This window comes from Crinia signifera, chromosome 6 (assembly GCF_055691185.1).
Source record: "Crinia signifera chromosome 6, ASM5569118v1, whole genome shotgun sequence".
Lineage (NCBI taxonomy): Eukaryota > Metazoa > Chordata > Amphibia > Anura > Myobatrachidae > Crinia > Crinia signifera.
Window position 1 is genome coordinate 155082007 of NC_139222.1, and position 16459 is coordinate 155098465.

Genomic DNA, 16459 nt, shown 5'->3' on the forward strand with positions numbered 1-16459 from the left:
TCAGTCCATGTCTGGCCAGACTAATTAGAGAAAATACCTGCATGAATTTGCTTCTTCCGTCTCCCAGCTGCTGGTGCTTACCCAGTGAATGCAGCTATTTCTGGAGCACTTGTGGAGTCCTTGCAGGTATGGATCCGGATGGTTTAACAGAGATAATCTCCTTTGGTTGACGCGTTTCCCCGCCTCTTGGTTGCCCTCGGCGGCTTCCTCAGAACCAATGGTATCATAAGCCCCATAAGACTTTGCACAACAGGTCAGAGGTGATTGGTGCTTGACCCTCAAAATGTTGACAGACCACCTATATGGAATAAAGTTGGTCCTTTCTTCACCGCTTATTATTGGAGTCCCTGAGTGCCCGTGTTTGCTTATATATATATATATATATATATATATATATATATATATATATACAGCAACACAGACGGGTGGCACTCCAGAAATAAATACAGTAGTCAAACGATCAGGTGATCCAACGTTTCAAATGTTATTGCAACATTTTTCATCAGGGTGATGAAAAATGTTGCAATAACATTTGAAACGTTGGATCACCTGATCGTTTGACTACTGTATTTATTTCTGGAGTGCCACCCGTCTGTGTTGCTGTATATTGGAGCGGGTCTCATCCCCCTCTCCTGGGAGGGCACCCGATTTGTTTTTTGTTGCTGCATGGAGTGCCGGCCACCCTCTGGACCCACTATATATATATATATATAGCGTGGTGACGGCGGCACTCAAATAAATGGCGCCTGCTCTCCTCGCTTTATTTTAAACTGAGGTGTTGCCAATAGTGACATACACTCACATGCCTGTAGTGTCCACACGATTGAATTGCCCGTTGTTTAACTTAGTTACCATGGTGACCCATCATGAAGCTGACTGTCACCATTTGCTATGCTGAAGCCGTCATTAAGTAGGCGGTCATACTGGGCGGATTCTATCTTTCTGCTATTTTAAATGTAGTTGTTATTATCTTTGCATTAACACATTTTTTCTTCTTTTTTGATTATTATATCTGAGCCTTTTTGTGCTCGGTCTTATCACTATCAATGTGCAGCTGGATCCGAATCACATTGTCTTAATCACGTTTGTATTTGTTTGTGTTTTACAGTGTGTGGGCAGATCTGTTTGCCCTTCGCGGCTTCAGCGACGTTCCGTCAGGAATGACGTCACGTTACTGCGCCGGGCGGGACGCCGGGGGAGCGCGCAAACGGAGACAGAGTCTGTATAAAGGTATGTGTGTCACTATTGTTCATTTGTCTTCTGCACTTTGATAAAGGGCCCCCAAGGGCTTGAAACGTTGGGATACCCCTGGCAGTTCGTGTCATTTATTTGAGTGCTGCCATCACCACGCTGTATTACAAGCTTGATTGCTTTGATCTCTGGAGGGCACCAGTTATTTTGTTTCTGGTTTTCCGACACACCATTGTAGTGCCACACCTATCCAAAACACGGTACATGTATATGGGACATTTGCCTCATTACTGTGTTGGCACCCAGAAGGTCGACTATTCTGTTCCAAATTGGAAATCAGTTGTTTCACTTTGACAAGATCAAGAAGTCCACACCTGCATTTGCACCTGCACCAGCACTGTTTGTTGCCACCTTTCAGGTAGTTGCCTGACTTGAGCAAAAAGTTCATGGAATCCACCAGCATGGAAGCAACTTCGTTTGCCGTGGGGCTAGCAGCCACAGCGCAGTCTCGTGTGGAGCTCATTCCAGGGGCAACTTTCAGTTTTTCCGATACAGACTACGATAAACTTCTATTCAAAGAGGATGCAGTGGCCAGCCAAACGGCCCCTGAAAATATACAACTGTATCATGAACTCCTGAACCTAAAACGAAAAGAGACAGACCTCTTTTATCATGGACTGACCTTGTTGGACTACATTAGGGACAAAAAAATCCCTAGAGGATTTAGGATTAAAAATGTCCCGACGTTGGGCCGTTACAGCATTCCCTTTTGCCGTACCTGGACATCGATTCTGAACAAATGTTCTTTTGACCTGATGCTGGCGGTCATTGAAGAGGTGTCCAGGGAATTGCTAATTACTAAAGGGAAAATTGCCAATTTTGAAGCCATCAATCTACCGATATTAACAACAGATGCCAACACCAACTGGGCTGAAAAGCTATCGGGGCAACTCGACAAGTATAAAAAAGAATTGTTGGCCTATAAAAAGAATTAGAAAGACCGTGTAAATAATGATTACGAGAAGCATCTCGTTTATCCCTGGCTTACGGGGGGGGGGACACCACAGGAAGACCGTATCGGAGGCGACAATTTCGCCGGTTTCAACAAAATATTCGGGACACCGACTCTTCTCAAGAAAGGGGTTCTTCTGCCAGTGAGGGTGAACCGTCAAAAAACTCCCAAGGACGCATCCCAGCCGGGGTGCGTACGAGAAATCAGATTGCCCGCGGCGACGAACCTACACCAGGCGTGGAGGCCAAAATAAAAGGTTACAGAAAACCAGGCCGTTCTCAGTCCAAGAACAAATAGATGACTCCATCTTTAATTTATCGTCTCGTACGTTGACACCTACAGAGAGACAGGTATTGGCTAAAGGCCTCAATTTTGTCCCTACAAATAAAGTGGACCCCTTCCAATTAAAGATTGAACACTACAAATTACATCGTCATCTAAAACTTAAAGAATATTTCCAGGACAAAGAGCAACCAGTCATTGGTCCCATTTCTATGCCTCCTGCCATTCGAAAAAAATTAAAATTTGACCCCTTGTCTTCCAGTCCCTCTATCAAAACGTTCTCTCGCATGATTGAACAAGACACAGAGAAAATCCTGTTATCCACCATACAGTCGGGCTCTAACTTTTCAGCTTCAGATTGGAAGGCTTTGAAAGCACTGAGTTCAGATTCCACCATCACTATCCGCTCGGCGGACAAAGGGGCGGCTTAGTGGTGCAGAACACCACGGATTACCTGCGGGAAATCAAGCTCCAATTGTCGGATGACAAAGTGTATTTACCGCTCCCCAGTGACCCTACTTTGGCTTATAAACGTGAACTTGATAACATTCTTGAAACGGCAGTTCGGGACTCTATGATCGATGTAAATATCAAAGATGCTTTGACTACTCAGCACCCCATTGTCCCGTTACTATATACGATCCCCAAAGTCCACAAGAGTCTGGTGGACCCCCCGGGCAGACCCATCATCTCTGCCCGGGGGTCTCTATACCAGCCAGTCTCAATCTTCTTGGATAGTTTTCTCCAACCGTGCGTTCAGGACCGCACGACTTTCCTGAAGGACACCACCACGCTGTTGTTAAAATTGCAGTCCTTGGGACAAGTTCCCCCAGATTGTATATTGTGTACCGTAGACGTCTCGAGTCTCTACACGCGTATTCTGCACGGGGGGGGGGACTCGAGGAGGTACGGACATTGATTACTGACAACCCGCTGTACAAGGGACCAAACATTGAATTGTTTTTGCAACTCTTGGGTTTAACCTTACAAAGAAATTTCTTTATGTCTAACAATAAGTTTTACCTCCAGCGCTGTGGGTGTGCGATGGGGTCCTCAGTGGCCCCATCGCTCGCCAACAGCTATATGTTTGGAGTTGAGCACCAATTGCTCATTGATGTACCTGAGATCAGCAGGCATCTTGTGCTATACACACGGTACATAGATGACCTGCTGATCTTATGGTCCGGTCCGCAACAATTACTTGAACAGGTGTTTGATGGGCACAATTTGACAGCTTCGCCAATTAAATTCACGTACTCTATGAGTAGAGAAAATATCAATTTTCTTGATGTCAACATTAGAATCTCTGAGGGCATAATCTCTACAGGGCTGTTTTGCAAGCCCACTGACCGCAACAATTTGTTGCGGGCCAACAGCCACCATCCGCTTCCACTGAAGGCAGGGTTACCATACTCACAAATGCTGCGAGTACGCAGGATAGTTAGTAATCCCAGCGAAGTTGAACCTGCCCTTACAGCTATGATTGATAATTTCAGTGAGCGTGGTTACCCGTTAACAGAGTTACTAAAATCTAAACAGAGAGTTCTATCACTCCCCCGAGAGCAGGCATTGGCACACACTCCCAGAGTCAACGAGGAGAAGGTTGTCTGGGTCAATGCCTACCATCCTAAGAGTACAGCCATCAATCGGATGGCCAAAGCCCATTGGCCGATTGTCAGCTCTGACAAAGCGCTGAAATCACTCCATCACAAGAAGCTCATGTGCGCTTACACCAGGGGTAGAAATCTTAAGGACTACCTTGTTAAGAATGATGTAGTGGATCCAGTCCAGACCCCCACCTACTTCTTTGGGACCCCAAGAGTTGGCTGCTACAAATGTAGCGGCTGCACAACTTGCAGCTACATGGTAACGGGAGATCAATTTTGCCACCCGTATTCGGGGAAACCCTTCAAGATCAGACAGCGGGTGTCCTGTACATCCACTCATGTGGTTTATTTGATTGGGTTCCCGTGTGGTCGACACTATGTCGGCAAAACCACACGGGCATTCAAGGAGCGAGCTGCGGCGCATCGCTCAGCCATTAAACAGGCACTCATTTCAGGGGTTGGGGACCAACCAGTGTCCCGTCACTTTGCCTCAGCCAAGCATCCTCTTGCGTCTTTGAGGTACAGAATCATCAAACAGATTCCCAAACCCAAAAGGGGTGGAGACAGAGATCTGTTGTTGTGTCGTGCGGAGAGCAGGTGGATATACCGGCTTGACACATTGGCTCCAAAGGGCCTTAATGAACATGCTGGGTACTCATACTTTCTTTGAGGTTATCCTAGTTCAGACAGTCCATTGGTATATGGCGCCTGCTCTCCTCGCTTTATTTTAAACTGAGGTGTTGCCAATAGTGACATACACTAACATGCCTGTAGTGTCCACACGATTGAATTGCCCGTTGTTTAACTTAGTTACCATGGTGACCCATCATGCAGCTGACTGTCACCATTTGCTATGCTGAAGCCGTCATTAAGTAGGCGGTCATACTGGGTGGATTCTATCTTTCTGCTATTTTAAATGTAGTTGTTATTATCTTTGCATTAACACATTTTTTCTTCTTTTTTGATTATTATATCTGAGCCTTTTTGTGCTCGGTCTTATCACTATCAATGTGCGGCTGGATCCGAATCACATTGTCTTAATCACGTTTGTATTTGTTTGTGTTTTACAGTGTGGGCAGATCTGTTTGCCCTTCGCGGCTTCAGCTACGTTCCGTCGGGAATGACGTCACGTTACTGCGCCGGGCGGGACGCCGGGAGAGCGCGCGAACGGAGACAGAGTCTGTATAAAGGTATGTGTGTCACTATTGTTCATTTGTCTTCTGCACCTTGATAAAGGGCCCGCAAGGGCTTGAAACGTTGGGATACCCCTGGCAGTTCGTGTCATTTATTTGAGTGTCGCCGTCACCACGCTGTATTACAAGCTTGATTGCTTTGATCTCTGGAGGGCACCAGTTATTTTGTTTCTGGTTTTCCGACACACCATTGGAGTGCCACACCTATCCAAAACACTATATATATATATATATATATATATATATATATATATACAAAACGGAGATCCGGGGGGAGAGCCTTGAAGGGGTTACCCCAGGAAAGGAGGTGGCACTCAGACGGCTTTTTGTAGAAGATTTTTATAGAGGGTTGCAAAATCAAAACATAGCAAGGGTCGTCAACGTTTCGAGACTACTGGAGCCTCGTCCTCTGGACGTGCGCTGAAAGTGCAAGGTGCAAGTGCACTTGCACCTTGCACTTTCAGCGCACGTCCAGAGGATGAGGCTCCAGTAGTCTTGAAACGTTGACGACCCTTGCTATGTTTTGATTTTGCAACCCTCTATAAAAATCTTCTACAAAAAGCCGTCTGAGTGCCACCTCCTTTCCTGGGGTAACCCCTTCAAGGCTCTCCCCCCGGATCTCCGTTTTGTATCCAGCATCCAGGGAGGCACCAGCACGCAGTTGCTTACATATACAGAGTGCCGAACAATCTTGACTGTATATATATATATATATATATATATATATATATATATATATATATAAATGTTTACATTTGACCATTGACCAAGTTTATACTGCTTTTACTCTGGGTTTTGACAGTATATTCTCCCATGCAGTTTTGTCTCCCGGCCAGTAATGACAAGTAGGAGGGGCCCCCCTTTCTAAAGTGCCCCGGGCCCCCTGAAGGCTTAATCCGGCTCTGCCTGCAGCTATTGATATCAACAGTTGCTGGTGTCGTAGTCCATACACCACAGCAGGGACAGCGCTGTCCCTGGCAGCAGTGGCTTGCCAGCCCCGGCCTGCCCCGGAAATCTTGTAAGACTTGCGAGATCACACACATACCCAGCGAGCTGGCTTTGGGCAGAGGCAAAGCACATCAAGACTAGGCTGATGTGCTTTGGGGCATGGCAGCAATTGCCTGAGGGGGAGCATTTACTCTCCCAATTCGGTATCCGATATGTTCATCACTATCGCTTCCTTCTTTACCTCAGTGAAGAGGTGTCTCCTAAAGTTGATTCAGCTGCGGGTTTGGAGCACCACCAGTGTATAGCCTGCTTGGGAATACCAGCAGGCAGGTGTGTGTACATCTGCACACACAGTGAGACAAACACTTTTGGAGGATTGCCTGGCGTAAAGAAGGACAACAACGAAGCCACTCAAGGTCAGACTGATATTCTGGAAAAGGTACAGTGATTGGACTGCTCAAGACTGGGGTAAAGTAATTTTCTCTGATGAATCTCCTTTCGGATTGTTTGTTCAACTTCTCCCAATCATCCAAGAACAGCTTGGTAAGGAGTATTGTCTTTTCCAGCATGATGTAGCACCATGCCATACGACAAAAGTGTTGACAGTGCTCAAGGTCAGGTTAAAAAAATGGTCATGACAATGGTCTACACCAGGGCTGGGCAACACCGGCCCTCCAGATGTTAATGAACTACACATCCCAGGATGCTTTGCATTAGTTTTGCTATGTAGCCATGCTGAAACTGATGCAAGGCATGCTGGGATGTGTAGTTCATCAACATCTGGAGGGCCGGTGTTGCCCAGCCCTGACCACCTGCATTTGCAAACGTCTGCCTACAAAAAAATGAGGAATCATAGCATGATATCGTGACCTTTAGCCAGTGGTGGCTCTAGAGGTTGGGCTGTAACACAGGGGCAGATTTATTAAGCTCGGTGAAGTGATAAAGTGTCTGTTTTTTTTTATCACCGGCCAATTAGCTCCTAACTGTGAAGTTACAGGCTTGGTTTGAAAAATGACAGGTAGAAGCTGATTGGACGCTGATAAAAACCAGACACGGTACTCTTTACCTAGAAGGGCGCCCGTCGTGGTGATCGCGGGTACATTTATGTCTGGCCGCGACGCGACCGACGCGATGCCCGCGATTTCCCATTGAAACCCCTGTTAAACATGGAAATTGCGTCGGTCGCGTCGCGGCCGGCCATAAATGTACCCGCGATGCCCGCGATGCGATGCACCCGATTTCCCATAGGAATCAATGTTAAATGGCCCGACCGACGCGATTTTACTGTTAAATGCCTCAATGGACCCGATGTGGCCATAGGAATCAATGTTAAATGGGCTACAGAGCCCAAATAGGCACAATTAACCCTTAAATGTCCCCCCAAATTTTTAACGCCACCCCACGATCCACGCCAACCCGAAGCGTGGCGAGCGCAGCGAGCCCGCGAGGGGCGGCGGTACGCGTCCTCCGACCTTTTCATGCCCTACTATCCACGTCGGCGTGGAGTTGAGAATAGAATAGTGTGGCGAGCGCAGCGAGCCACCGAGCCCGAAGCGTGGCGAGCGCAGCGAGCCCCGCGAGGGGACGCGGATACCTTCACAGGTAAACGCGTCCCCTCGCGGGCTTCACAGGTGTCCGTGGCCACGCGGACACCTGTGAAGTCCGCGAAGGGACGCATTTACCTGTGAAGGTATCCGCGTCCCCTCGCGGGGCTCGCTGCGCTCGCCACGCTTCGGGCTCGGTGGCTCGCTGCGCTCGCCACACTATTCTATTCTCAACTCCACGCCGACGTGGATAGTAGGGCATGAAAAGGTCGGAGGACGCGTACCGCCGCCCCTCGCGGGCTTGCTGCGCTCGCCACGCTTCGGGTTGGCGTGGATCGTGGGGTGGCGTTAAAAATTTGGGGGGACATTTAAGGGTTAATTGTGCCTATTTGGGCTCTGTAGCCCATTTAACATTGATTCCTATGGCCAAATCGCGGGCATTGAGGCATTTTACATGAAAATCGCGGTCAATCAGCCTTTTTAACATTGTTCCCTATGGGAAAATCGCGGTCATCGCGGGCAGCAGATTTTTATGTACCCGCGATTTACCCGCGATGCCCGCGATGACCGCGATTTTACCCCCGACGCCCGCGATTTCAATGGCTGGCGCCCTTCTAGGTAAAGAGTACCCCAGACACTTTTTCTCTTTCATTCATCCTGGTGACACAGCTAACCTTGGGATATAGGAGGGTCCGCAAGAGCCAAGGCACTTATGCTGAAGGCTCCTCCCTTCTGCATCCCATCATGCTGCAGTTCGTTTTAGGTGCCCACAGCAGTGGGTGCTATGCTAATCGGCTGCAGAGGTTTTTTTCTTTGGATTTTTTAAAGATAGAATAGCTAGGTATTTATTATTTTATTAATTCACTAGTTAGTGCAGGTTTTTTCCAGTCTGTTACTTCGGACAAGAAGTTTGCACACACTGAGAGTGCAGCAGATGCTGACAGAAGCACGTCCTGTCAGCTCTCTGTGTGCAGAGGGATGCTGTCTGCTCCTTCTGCACAGTGCTTAACCTCAGGGTCTGTGAGGTTTCCTGGGCTCTGGGGGTGTCCAGAATTGGCTACCTTCTTAGGGGGGGATCGTGGGAGACAGACCCCCTGCGATGGAGGCCGCCATCTTGGAAGGGCTTATAGACTGAAATCCCACTGTGGGAGGTGAAGTCTATTACAGGAGTCCAGCGCTGCTGGACAACTCCAAGTGGTCCTAAAGAGAAGGAGAGGCACTGGAGGTGAGGAGAAACACTTGTGGGAGCGCCAAAAAGGTTGTGCTTCCCCGCAGAAGCAGAGACTTGGTCTCTCCCTGCTCTGTGTGCTGGCGCCATTTTCTCTCCAAGCTGCGGAGCTGAAGCAAGGCTTTTCATTCACAGTACAGAGAGTGAAGTTTCTTCTTGGCAGCGCTTCCCCCGCTGATCGCTGAAGTCACTTGCAGCAAAAAGCGGACAGATAAGTACACTGTTACATGATTCTCTGACATTGTGCACTGTGTATTAGACATGACTAAAGGGTGTAATGCTGCTGCCTTGGGGGAGGGAGTGTGTGCCATGTTATGTAACTGCGAGTTTTGTGGGGTTAAATTAACATGTGAACAGATGTATCAAGGGGATTTGTGCCTCTCGTGTGAGTTTGTACCCATTGAAGCGCAAGCCCAGAGGTCTGAACAACTGAACCTGCGTGGGCTGCTGCGTTGGGGAGGTCCATGAATGCCTTGGTAGAGGCATTAAACAGGCAGAGAGATAACTTAGGCCCTTATTCTGATCGGTGCGGCCGGAGCCGATTATGCGGCCAGGACCGTGCGTGCGAAACCCCGCCTTCCATATGGATCGCCAACTCCGTCCGTATGCGGTAAGAAGCTGGCCGAACGGACCGCACGTGTATTTTTCACGGAATACGCCTCCTCCATCTAAGGGAACCTCCCCCATCATTCGATGGTCGCAGACCATCGAATGCAGGACCGAGTGCTCCACCAGCTCCCGCAACCTCAGACCACACGGACATTTTTCCGTGCAAAAGCAGGGATCTGGGCGGGCAGCTGACATCCGGCGATGTCATATGTCCGCCCCCTACACGTGCGTCACGGCCGCATTACCATACGTACGCCCAGCGTTTTCATGGGAACTCCCATGAAACGCGGGGCGTATGCATATGGTAATGAGCCCAAATAGCCCTTCACGCCCCTCTCCACCCCCTGTTCGGAGTGTTCACATATCATGCGGGATTTGGCCGTACGCCCCGCTCGCACATGCGCAGAGACACCTCTGCACATGCGCAGACACAAAACATTGGCGGGCCGAACGCACGCGGATATATCCGCACCGATCAGAATAAGGGCCTTAGTGAAGTCTCCTGGCCCTATTTCTTCCTCCCAAACTTCTATGGGCTCCATTAACCCATCTCATGGGGATCCTGTATTATTGCAGGTCATGCAGCACACTGCACAAGGGGTTCATAAGATGAACTCTCTTATGGAACAGTTTGCCAAGTCCTCCAAGTTCTCCTAGACACCCAGTTTCTACACCCCCACTTTTGAATTTGGATTCTGAGGAAGAGGGTGTGTGTGAGGAGGATATGTGCTGGGACCAGAGGGAAGAGACTGAAGCTTCTGTCCCTGGTATTGAGGATTTGATCCTTGCTGTAAAACAGACATTACATTTGTCTCAGGAAGACAGGGTGCCTGCACACTGTTTTTGATGTTTCATTAAGATAGGGCTGTACTTCGAACAGTACCTAAGTTTCTACCCAAGGTAGTATCTTTTTTTCATTTGAACCAGAAGATTGTGCTCCTGGATGTTTTCCCCGGCCGAAGGGGCTAGAAATAGGGACAAATTAAGAAAAATGCGGACCCTCCTACATCCCAAGGTTATCTGTGTCACCAGGATGGACTCAGAGAAAGGGGTTTGAACGGTAAGTTCTTACAAAAATCCCCTTATCACTTCACCAAGCTTAATAAATCTACCCCTCAGTCCAAAATTCAAATGGGGAGCCACACCAACTACCAACTGTGCTGCAGCAAGTCCTCTGCCACTTCCTTTAGCTTATATCTTTTGACAAGACTGACTGAACGGATAATCAAAGGCTAACGATTCTGGACCTTTTTGGACCTTTTTATAGGCTTTGGCCATAACACTCATGCTTCCACACTACACTAAAACAGCATGCAATATATTACATGCAGTCCTTTTGAATGCAATATATTGCATGCAATCCCAGCCGTGCCTGCCCAGATCAGAAGAAATTCAACAGATTGCTTCAGCAGCCAGTGCAACTAGCAGTATCGATGCAATCTCATAAAAAAGCCCAGATTGCATGTGGTGGCTGCCACATCATAAGAGATATTAGCAATTAGCCTAATACCACATAGGGTACTTGTTTCCTAGAAGGGCGCCCACGATTTTGATCGTAGGCATCGCAAGGAAAAAATCGCGTCGGTCGCGTCGCATGCTGACAAAAAAAATCGCATGCGATGCGACCGACGCGATTACCGCGATTTTACATAGGGAACAATGTTAAATGGCCCACAGACCCCAAATACCCACTCTGAAGTGTGAAATGCCCCCCCCCAATTGTTAACGCCACCCCACGATCAACGTCAACCTGAAGCGTGCCCACGAGGGGCGGCGGTACGCGTCCTCCGACCTTTTCATACCCCTACTATCCACTAGGGCGTGGAGTGAGAATAGAATAGTGTGGCGAGCGCAGCGAGCCACCGAGCCCGAAGCGTGGCGAGGGGACGCGGACACCTGTGAAGCCCGCAAGGGGATGTGGATACCTGTGAAGGTATCCGCGTCCCCTCGCGGGGCGCGCTGCGCTCGCCACGCTTCGGGCTCGGTGGCTCGCTGCGCTCGCCACACTATTCTATTCTCACTCCACGCCCTAGTGGATAGTAGGGGTATGAAAAGGTCGGAGGACGCGTACCGCCGCCCCTCGCGGGCTCGCTGCGCTCGACACGCTTCGGGTTGACGTTGATCGTGGAGTGGCGTTAACAATTGGGGGGGCATTTAACATTGTTCCCTATGTGAAATCGGGTCAATTGGGACATTTAACATTGTTCCCTATGTGAAATCGGATCAATTGGGACATTTAACATTGTTCCCTATGTAAAATCGCGGTAATCGCGTCGGTCGCATCGCATGTCATTATAATGGCATGCGATGTACATGCGATGCCCGCGATGGGCGCCCTGCTAGGAAACAAGTACCCCACATAGTTACATTTTCTCATTCATTATAATCTTGTTTGCTCAAAAAGTCTGAACAAAGCTTATCAAATGCAGTCGGATTTTTCTCCCTTCTGAGTATGCACGCTATTTTAGAAAATTGGTATTTTACAGATAATTGCCTAAATACCACAATTGAAAAAACAAATCACAGGCTTGTGATAGCTCACAGCTTTCCTATGAAAGATACACTGCATGATCAGAATATACATTGCATGTGCAAACACTATGGACCTTCTTCAGGTCCCTTTTGTCGGCCCACTAATTTTCGCACAGGCCGAAGTATGCACGCACCCATGTGGGGCGGCGAACTGGCCCATTAGCGTATGGGAACGACCAGTGTTTCATTGGGGTGCCCAAGAGAACGCTGGGCGTTCTCATGCTAATGTGGCCGTGATGGACATGTGGGGGGCGGGCAGCTGAAATCACCGGATATCAGCTACCCGCCCACTTCCCACCGAGTGTACACGAATATGTAAGGTTATTCAGAGCAACTTTACATATGCGTGCACCTTCCACATCTTTCAATGGTTGACGACCATTGAAAGATGTGGTAGGGTCCTAGTGGCATGCGAATGGATGTTCATGTAAAACATCCATTGGCAGCAATTGCAAACATATACGCGCCTTGCGAATGGTGGGCCGCTGTACCACCATTCGCAGAGCGGGATCTGGTTCGTTGCAAGAATGCGAATTTGCATCCGAGCGAATGAACCAGAATACCTCCCTATTAGTAGCTTTGTCTACAGGCCCCAAGGCCCTGATGTGCACATGTATATGAAGTACTCACACTGTGTAACTAGATTTGCAATTTCTTCATGATGTGTGCTGCTTATCTGCGCTGTATATTATACAGTACGCATCTAGACTGCATTGCTACTAAAGTCATGCAGCTGGTATATATTATACTGTATGTGTCTGTGCCTGATTTGACCCTATTCTGTGCTTCTGTCACCACTGCATGCCCCACCCAAGGATGTAGCATTATTTTACTCTGCTAATCTCATCATCACATTTCATTTCCTCTGTGACTTTGCTGGTTAGTCTGAGTTGATTCTGCAGATACATCATTTACAGCCAAGATAATCTGCAGATTTTCCCTCACTGCAGACAACTGTCAGGAAATCGAGATATTCAAATTTTCACTGACTGCCTCTGCCACAATCACTGCGAGCTTGCCCACTCTATCGATTTGTTGCAGCAGTTATGTAACAGTGTGAGTTATACCCGATTCTAGCAAGTTTCTATTTTTGCAGTCTTTATTATTTTGCCTCCATCTGCTAACACTGTAGTCCACATTGATAGAAAATTAATAAACAAAATGTAAAAATATGTAGAAAACCCCCAAAACTTGTGTCAACCATATCCGTGTAGACCAGGGCTGGGCAACACCGGCCCTCCAGATGTTGATGAACTACACATCCCAGCATGCCTTGCATCAGTTTCAGCATGGCCACATAGCAAAACTAATGCAAAGCATCCTGGGATGTGTAGTTCATTAACATCTGGAGGGCCGGTGTTGCCCAGCCCTGGTGTAGACCATTGTCATGACCAGTTTTTTAACCTGACCTTGAGCATTGTCAACATTTTGACTTTGTGAACTTAATGCATGTCAAACATACAGATGTAAACTTTGCAGGGGCTGGCGAAAGTATCGCCAGACCTGCCAGCCGCCGGCTCCTGCCACGGGGGTGCGCGCACACAAGACGCTCGTGCGCCCCGTGGCAACGGAGCTTCCCCGGGTCCCTGCTGCCCCGACCCTCCCCCCCTAACCCTGCCCATCTCCCTGAAGCGGAGAAGGGCAGGATGCCGCTGCCCCAGCGACAGAGGTTTGGGAGGCGCGTGCACGTGAGACGCATGAATCAGAATTTGTGGCAGTGGTGGCAGCAGCTGGTGCTAGGCGGGATAGGAGGGCAGAGCACTTGAGTGGGTTTGGAGGCGACTGATGACTCCTCGGATCTCTAAAGAGTAGTGCGATTTGGCCTGTTTTTACACAATTCCAATGGATTAGGACAAGAAATTGGGAGAAATTGGGCCAAATCACGTTTGGTAGAAGCTTTTGACATCTGAATCGACCCGATGTGTGGTCCCATGCACATTGGGTCAGAGTAGGAGGATGGACTAGCTTCACAGAAGATAAATCGCATTTGCAGCTGTCAGGAGCACATGGTGTGTACTTTTTAGCACCCGTGATGTATAGCATCTAATTTCCATTGAGCTCTCCAGTATTCCTTTTACATGCAATAAATTATATGTAAAAATGGCACATCAAGTGACAAGTCAGCTAAAGGACTCCCGGGGAGCTGCCAGGGAAGTTCAAGGAAAATTAGGTCTGACTTGTGCCTCAAACAAGTTGGACCAGAGTGTGGAGGCCTTTAGTCAGTGATCCAAGAGGTTAAATTTACTAATATATACGGCCCGACAATATGAATGAAGAATGCAGCAAATTTATGGCAAATTTACAAAGTTGCCATATTCTCCAGATTCATATTCTCCGATGTTGTAGTCATTTGTGTTTGGGTGGTGGAAATACGGCAGTCAAATACGTATGAGCCACCAGCATTGTACGGATCTGTCAGATCACCCATAGAACTCAGTATCCTTTGGGGGGTAGGGGCAAGTTGGTGGGGGAGAACTGTCACCACTGCTCTGCACATCCCTACAATGTGAGATCATTTAAACTAGGGAACTACGATGGTTTATGGAATAAATAATATTCAGTGGCGTATATATATATTTATATATATATATATATATAGAAACAAGGGGGGGTACCCCAATCTGTGCCTTGATATCCTGGAGCAGCAACCCTGTTGGATCCCCTGTTAGACGGGACCCAAAATTTAGAGATGAACAAAGAGAGGGTACAGAGTGCGCTTATGATATACTAATATGCATATCATATAAAATATATTTATTTATTACAGGTTTTACCTTTATAATATTTTGTATACAAAAGATAAAAACAAACATACATACAATTCAGTTCGTATCCTGTATGTGGTTCATTCACAGCATGTGATCAAAACATATGAATCTGGCCCAACGCGTTTCGTCAACTAGGTGACTTCATCAGGGGCGAATAGTAGTTTCAAAATGAATGATACTAGTAAGATGTCAATATGGATATAATCATAAGGATAGGTAGGAGCATCTCCTTCTTAGGAGTTAGTTAAACAAGAATCCGATATATAATTCAAAACAGATCGATGATCATCAAAACAGTGAATTCCTTCATACAATCAGGAACAGATTAAACAGCCCAGCAGTAGGTTCTTAAAGGTACAGACAACCACAAGGGAATAATGGTCCCAAGTAGGTGTGTTAGCTCTGAGGTCCAAAGCTGGACCAGTCATTCCAGTACCATCCACTGCGGTGTGGAGGGAGAAAATAACAGTGTGCCCATCGCAGCGAGGCACCATAGAAGCAGTACAATTAGACATTGTCCCTACCGCCCTATGTTGACATAGACAAAAAAAACCAGGAAAACTCATGTCAACCTTTTCCATGTCGACCTTTTGACCCTGTTGACTTTTTTGACTGTCAACCTTTTGACCCTTTCGATCTGTTGACTGTCAAACTTTTGACCCTGTCAACCTTTTGACTGTCGACCAATAGTGATCGACCATATGACTGTAGACATTGTAGATCTAATATACCTATAGATTGTAAGCTTGCGAGCAGGGCCCTCCTACCACCATGTCGGTTTGTATCTACCCAGTTTGCTTAATCACCGTTGTTTCCAATTGTGAAGCGCATCGGAATATGCTGCGTTATTTAAGAAACTGCAAATAAATAAATATACCACAACCCTTAAAAGGGATAACAGTCCAGTTCATACACAAAGCTTATCTCACATGTCATCACTATAGAACACTGACATCCCTCTAGATGAGTATTTAGCTTAATTCTTGATTCCTCCCAACCCTATATGTATATGTGGTATGCTGTCTCTGTTGTTATTAAGGAATGATATGATTGATTATGATGACAATGATATCAGTTTTGCCTTTAGTGAGAACTTAAAGCAATTATTATTATATGGTAGGTCAGTTGCAGATGTGGCTGTCACCTATGCAATAGGTGTCCAGCAGTAAGGAGTATCTGTGAAATGTGAATCAGATGGGGTCATTTGTGGCAGCTGGGGCTATCTGTACAATTGGTGTCTGACATTTTGGGGTATCTTTCTACAAAACATATGCGACAGTAGATGATCTCTGTGCATCAAGTGGCTGGTAATTGGGAAGTGGCTGAGTAATAAGTATATGGCAGACATTTGGATGCGTTTCTTAGCAGTACTGCATGTGGTTTGCAGTAAGTGGCAATGATAATGAAGGGTACTGCTTTCACGTACAGAAAAAACTATGCATTTAAATGTGCATATAGGTGGTGATTCTGATCACCACGCTCTCCTGTGTGTTCACGCAGGGGAATGATGGTGAGCGACTGCACATGCGCATATACTTTTATGCA

General features: G+C 47.3%; 1 long non-coding RNA gene across 1 annotated transcript in view; it reads left to right on the forward strand.

Moving 5' to 3' along the window:
• Nucleotides 1–1120: 1120 nt before the first annotated feature.
• LOC146007115 (uncharacterized) overlaps nt 1121–16459 on the forward strand; it is a 31783-nt gene continuing 16444 nt past the window's right edge. Inside the window, exons 1-2 of the long non-coding RNA XR_014444242.1 lie at nt 1121–1230; nt 5163–5282. This is a non-coding gene — a long non-coding RNA (uncharacterized LOC146007115). The remainder of the gene's footprint in view (nt 1231–5162; nt 5283–16459) is intronic.